The sequence below is a fragment of the Bombus impatiens genome, unplaced genomic scaffold (genome assembly GCF_000188095.3).
Source record: "Bombus impatiens unplaced genomic scaffold, BIMP_2.2 scf_0217, whole genome shotgun sequence".
NCBI classification, from domain to species: Eukaryota; Metazoa; Arthropoda; class Insecta; order Hymenoptera; family Apidae; genus Bombus; species Bombus impatiens.
In genome coordinates this window covers 2,170,851-2,177,372 of record NT_176636.1, presented here as the reverse complement: position 1 = coordinate 2,177,372, position 6,522 = coordinate 2,170,851, and the positions used below count along the sequence as shown (strand labels likewise).

General features: G+C 43.3%; 1 protein-coding gene across 1 annotated transcript in view; it reads right to left on the bottom strand.

Moving 5' to 3' along the window:
• Nucleotides 1-6,522, bottom strand: part of LOC100740497 (optomotor-blind protein) — a 186,882-nt gene that overhangs the window by 122,394 nt on the left and 57,966 nt on the right. The window lies entirely within an intron of this gene.

Genomic DNA, 6,522 nt, shown 5'->3' with positions numbered 1-6,522 from the left:
GGTTTTGTCATTAGGTAGTATTGACAAATCCGCAGTCACTTAGTTGCCAGCCCAATATTCTGACTCGCACTCCAAAAACATTAACCAAACCTATACAAAAGGCATCAGCCTTGAAATCCAACTTTGCATTTCGACGCTTATTGCATCATTCGCCGACGATCGTTTACTCTTTCAACCATGATGAGATCATATCACTGCGATTGCCATTCTGTTGTGTTGCGCTCTTTCTTCTTCGCTTACCCGAATATTAACAATTTCGAGGGAAAGAGAATTAACCCCAAGTCTATTGGTCAAATTCTACAGGTCCTAGACGAGCTTACTCGTCAGATCCTATTTCATCGTTCAAGCGACAATTCTATGAAGACGTATCACTGGAATGAAAAATCTACGATGCTCGCGTACCGCGCTCTCCCGCCCCCCTCGTCTTATCCACGAGATTTTCATTGGAATGCCGAAAGTCCGGAATAGAAACGTGCACGAGTCAATCGTGGCCGCTGTGACAGCGGACTGAGGCGCGTTCCCGCTGAATAAAAAGCGGATGCTGTCGCGAGAGAGTGCATCAGCACGCGGCGAAGAGCAGTTAGGGAGGAACTCGGTGCACGCCGTGGAATTATCATCCCGCGGGAAGAAAGGGCGCCTTCTGTCGCTGAAGCGCGCGTCACGGAACGCCTGGCCAGGCATTTCGGCGTGTTTTCACTTTTTCTAGCATCTCTTCGGACACCGCTGCCAACCGTTGGAATGTCGTGGCTTCGTGAAAATACCGGCCGTGGTCACGCGGAATTGAAATCGTTCTCCTCCGACTTTCGACGTTCTTGCGACGTTCTCCGCGAGGCTGAGGGCTCGCGGAACGTAACATGTGCCCCAACTGCGCGCCGAGAGCCGCTCCAGGGGCCCAATTGAAGTTTCCAACAGGCTACGAAGCACAGGTGAGAATTTTATTGAAACGTCGGCGAGCTGAGCGTGCTGGGTAGCGTAAACTGTGGGAGTGGCTCGCCAGCTAAGATGATGGTTCGATTTCGGACGAGATGGATGCTTCTTGGTAAACTGGACCTGTTGGTAGGTCGAGCCTCTCTTAAGTATATACGTTCCGTGGAATTTTTCCTCTTACTTTTGCACGCGAACATGTTTCTTCGCGATGAATAGGCTGATTTTTGAAACGTCGAGCCCGGACACTTGTTTCTCAACTGATTATCGCACCTAATGCGACTGACAATAACCGATGGTTACAGCTTGAGCAACGTAGAGCTGAGCTTGCGAAACGCTTCTACGATAACGATTTAATACTAGAGTCTCTATTGTGCTCTGACGTAGGCAAACTTTGTAAAGAAAAAACCACACAAAAACGTAGAATAAAAATGATAGACGCTACGCGACCAATTGTCGTACACCATGACCGAAGCTTATGGGACACGAAGATACCGAGAATGATCTCTGGAACGACGTTAAAAATTCTTTATTTAACAATAAAACGCAACGTGGTATATGGAAATGTAAACAGAATTTAAAAATACTAAAACGAAGATCGTCTAATGAAGAATGCCACGTTCTTCTTGATCTGAGCGTACATAAAAATAAGCAACATGGTGGCTCGTGATTAACATTTGTAGCATACGTGTAAACATACTGAAAATCTTCGAACGAAATCAACATTATATTTCACAGAACCAAAGGGAGAATATTCTTAGCGAAAACGATAATGAAAATACAAAGAAGAAAATTTCGATACTGCAACAAAGACGCGTCTAAATTGCCACAAGAGCGACGAACGAACCGATGATGATCGAACCATCGGATCGAAGTCAAGGACGCTCGGTATACCGAGAAAGGGATTATTCTTGCCAATATCGTACTTAGAGAAGAAGATGCTCGATAAAAGAGCATGAATGTCGCAACGAGTGTCGCAAAACCTATGCGCTATCGTGTCAAGCATGGAAAAAACTGGCTACGATAAGCTTTGTTGACTCCATAGCGTTGGTCGGAGCTGGTGATTCGCGCGGCAGACATAACACGATTAATAAAATCCGAAGAACGCCCTCAGCCGCACGGGTTCAATTGCTTTGACATTGATTTCGCTGCAACATTCTGCACCACCTTGTTCTACGGCCGCTCACTTCCATCCGAGCAAGTCGTTTTAGACAACGATGAAGGTTGCCCGTAACAAATAATCCACCATTTAAACAGCTTATCGTATACAAACTGGGAAATTATGGCGGAACTAATGAATCGACGATTACGAGATGTTAGGGAGATTAGAAAGACGAAAAAGAAATTAGAGAGTGACAAGTCTTTCTTTCTTTGTCAGATATCTCTGCCTTTATCTTGCTTTATTTAAACTTTATTCTGTTTTGAACTTGGATAAATTTCTTTGAAGAAACGAGAAGCTTTCAAGCTGAAGGTGAATGAAAATCTTTCCGTATCATTCTTCTTTCGATTTTTTGTTAAAGAAAAATTGTAGAAAAATTGTCTGCTAGTAGCTTGCTCCGAGAAACGAAGAACTAAAGAATCCTATTTCGCTCGTTACAACGCCTTTCTGTTTCCTAAGTAGCCTCCTTTAAAATTCATTCATCAACCCTGACACCTGACACGAAGAAAAAGAACACGGACACGGCTATAAGAAATAATTGCCTATCTCTCTATTTTCCAACGAAGAGTTTTACCAAATAATAGGAAATTCGATGAAACCTGATCTGAACCTAGTTAATGAAATACACGCTATACAAACAAAAGCAAGTGTACGCGAATACTTTTTGTAGCCACTGTATCTCCTTCCGAAAAGAAACGAAGAGGAAATTTAAGAAACCTCGTTCCTCCTTCCAACGCACACCAAATTCCGTAAAATTCAATCATCAACGCCGACGTTCGACGAGAAGAAAAAAAGGTAAAAAAAAAAAAAAGGAAGAAAACAGAAGCAGAAGAGGTGGAAAAGAGAAATAACGGATGGATAAGTATACTGTTCTAGGGGGTCAGGAAATTAAAATTCCTCAAGATCGGGAGCTATAATCCGAACGTTCCAATTTACACCGAGCCCACGGCTGGTTGCCGTACGTTGGAACGGCGTGGCTCGGACTTCCTCGCCGGGGCGAGCGGTTTCTCTCTCGAACATCGCAAAAAGAGTAGAGCGCACGTTCGAGAAACGTTTCGCGTACACCATTATGGAAGCTGCGACTGCCTTAAGAGAAATCGCTCGGTGCGCCTCCTTCGAATTATTGTACTTTTGTATGCTAACGGCGCGAGTATCCTTAAACGTCGTCGTTATAACGGCCGGGCCAATTACGGTAATTAGCCGCCATAAACGAGTAGCGTCTGAGAAAGCACCTTCGTGCACCGGTTGAACCCCTTTGAACGTACTACGGAACAATACGGCCGCTTCTACTTCTACCGATAAATACAAGTCAGGTTGTCGCCGCGTGGACATCCGTTGCGCCGATCCATTGTTTCAGGCCTTAAGACTCTGATAATCAATTAGAGATCCTAAATGTGGATGTACCGAGTGTGCAAGCGCAGCTTCCTTTAAAAAGATTGTTAGTACTTACGAATTGTGAGGTACCGCGAGTTGAGCTACGACTCGAGGGAAGATTGAGAGTCGATCCGAGTTATCTCTGCGCTCTGACTGACTCGCGTGAACCTCGCATGCTCGAGAACGGAAACCGAAGTTTTAAAATACAACAAGATCAAGATGCCAACTCTCGTCTTCGTCTCTAGCAGCCAGTTCGTGAGCTCAAGACTGAGAAAAGATTGGTTCAAAAAAAAAAAAAAGAAAAAAAAACTGACAGATCTAGAAGAAAATTGACGAAGAGCGAAAGCCAGGAAAAAATAAATGTAAAAATCACGAAAGATTAGCAGACCATCGAGTATCATAAAGCGAAGTTGCAGAGAACTTAAACTGAACGGGGAAGAAGGGGGATGAAAAATCGGTCGATCGGACGACTTTAAAGGCCGTTCAGGGATTTTTGGTAGCATCTGCCTACTGTGCTGAATATCGTGACGAAGGGTGGGATCGATTCTCATTCACGTGGAGCACACAGAAGGACGGTAAGCCGGATTATCCTTGCGATGCTTCGGCAAAATATCCCGCGGGAGGATGCTGACGACCGACTCGAATCGCTGGACTAACCTTCCTGAAAAACTTCCAGGCTTCTTTTTATCGTTTGTTCCGCCGCGCTTTCTTTGTTTTTCGAGCAACGGTAGCCATGAATAAATCAACGTGCAAGCCTACGTGCGGTGAACTTCGTTGAGACTGTAGGAAGTACTCCGTTGGAAACGTAGAATCGATTAAATATTCAAACGAACATAAACATCGTATCTAGATTTATTGCACATAACGTGTGTGCTGTGTTGAACAGCGCTGGTTCTTTGGTAGAGAAGAGACACGAGAAACTTTGTGCTTACGTTATAGACTAATTACATTGACTCTTATGCAATTTTTATTTAGGGAAAAAGACGTACATACGTTTCCTGGTTTAAGTAGAAATATGTTTAAGCGAGCTTTTCTCGGGAGAGGGAAACTTATCCGAAAGATAGTTAAACGGAGACTTAGATAAATTCCATCGTAAAATTCACAGTCAATCAAGAAACTAAAAAATTTGCCTCAAACTTTGAAAATTCAAGCTTCTATAAATCGAGAATGAACTTCTTCTTCGAAAATATCTTTATGTTTAATACAATTCCTGTTCGTTGCCTTCTATCGAATAATTCTAAACGTAGTAAAAATCGATCAAACCCGATCGTCGCTCTAAAAAAACGTGGAAAAATTAACACGATTCGTAATATGCACAGGTCTACACTCTTAAAATCCTACTAATCGATAAACCATTAAAAACGCTCGTTTCAGTAGCTTGACGCAGCAGTTGCGTCGTCCTGCAATACAAAATCACCGGTATACTTGTCGAATGAGCAAATTATCTGTTCGAACATCTCACGAGACCGCTGAAAGCTGTAAATCGTCTGATAAAACTGCTCTTTTCACTGGCCCATCTATAACTTTTAAAAAACTGTAACTTTTAAGGCATTCGATAAGACACGAACAAGAGAGAGAAAGAGAGAGAGAGAGAGAGGCGAAGGAGGAACGGTAGAACGACTGTGTCGGTTTGTAGAAGAGACGACGAACGACGTGGCACGGACCGTTAACGAGCATCGAGGAATCGGGGGCCGTTTTGGTCGATGAGAAAGGGCGTAACCCCGTGACATTCCTTTCGACGACGAGGCATCCTCCGGTTTAATGGCCCCTCGTACAGATTACGGAAAAAGAAATTCGGCTCTGCTTCTCCGTGGAACACGGACACGTGTTCGGCCTTATGATTTTATAAGAGACGAGTACCCTTACGCTCGGTTGGGAGCACACTCTTCAGGAGGATGGGTTAGGTTCCTGGAACGTTCGGATCCGGCAACCTTCCTTTTGCCACGTTTTTTGGCCGAATGGTAGGTTTCGAACAGAATTTGAAGGGTTTGGAGAGAAGCAGGTTTGCAAGAGTTTTTGTTGGTTCGATAAAGTCATAATACCGTGGGTAGGTTTGATGTTGATTGGCAGAAAAATTACTGTCATTTTCCTTCAGGGTAAATGTTGGAATTATTAATTTCGTTCTGAGAATAAACTTTTCTTTTTTTTTGTAATTTAATTAATTAGAAGTTCTGCGAAGTTTCTTGGATTATGAATGACAGGCTCCACGGAAGAATATCAATCCTTCGCGGAACCTTCTTCCGTGTCATATATCGACGATCTGTTCCGTAATGCCATACGTATCGATGTCTTATACTTAAACACCTTGTGGCATTCATCGGATTGTCGAAACGAAGTGTATCATTTTGCCTACGCAATTTCATACGACTCTGCGTACTATCAAACAGATTACTTGCTGCAACGTCTTCTATGGTGGAAAAATCTACCGCCTTTGCTTATTCTTACGTAACAAACGCTTCGATCGTCATGAATAACTAAACCGGCGTATTGTTCCCAATTTTTCTTCCGGAACTTATACTCCTTCAATATCGGATGCATCGACAAACGTCATACAACGCAAGCAAACTTTAGAAACACCCATGATACTTCTTACGTCTCTTCTAAAAATTCCAAACGACTATTTCTCTGTTATCAGACTTATCGTCAAATCTCGAGCAACTCAGTCAAACGATTAAAATATCCAATAAAACTATCGATGCAAAACCCGTGATCTTCCTTATTTCCCTTTCAAAAACCTCGATTCCTCGATATCAAACGCGCCATAGCGCGAATCTCACATCAAACCACGTTCAACAGTGTCAAACTTCGAGGACACCTACAAAATCCATAATATTCCCCGTGTCTCTTCCAAAAATTCCAATTTTCCGTTGTTGTCAAAGCTAAACTCCTCGGTCAAACTCTCAAAGCACGAAATATAGTCGCCAAACGAAAACTACTCGTCCTTTTTCTAAATCTAATTCTCCGATATGAAACGTATGATCGGCGCGAATATCGCGCGAAATCGCGCCAAACTTCGGGAACACCCAGTACAGGCAATGTTCTCGGTGTTCCCGCAGTGTGTGGCA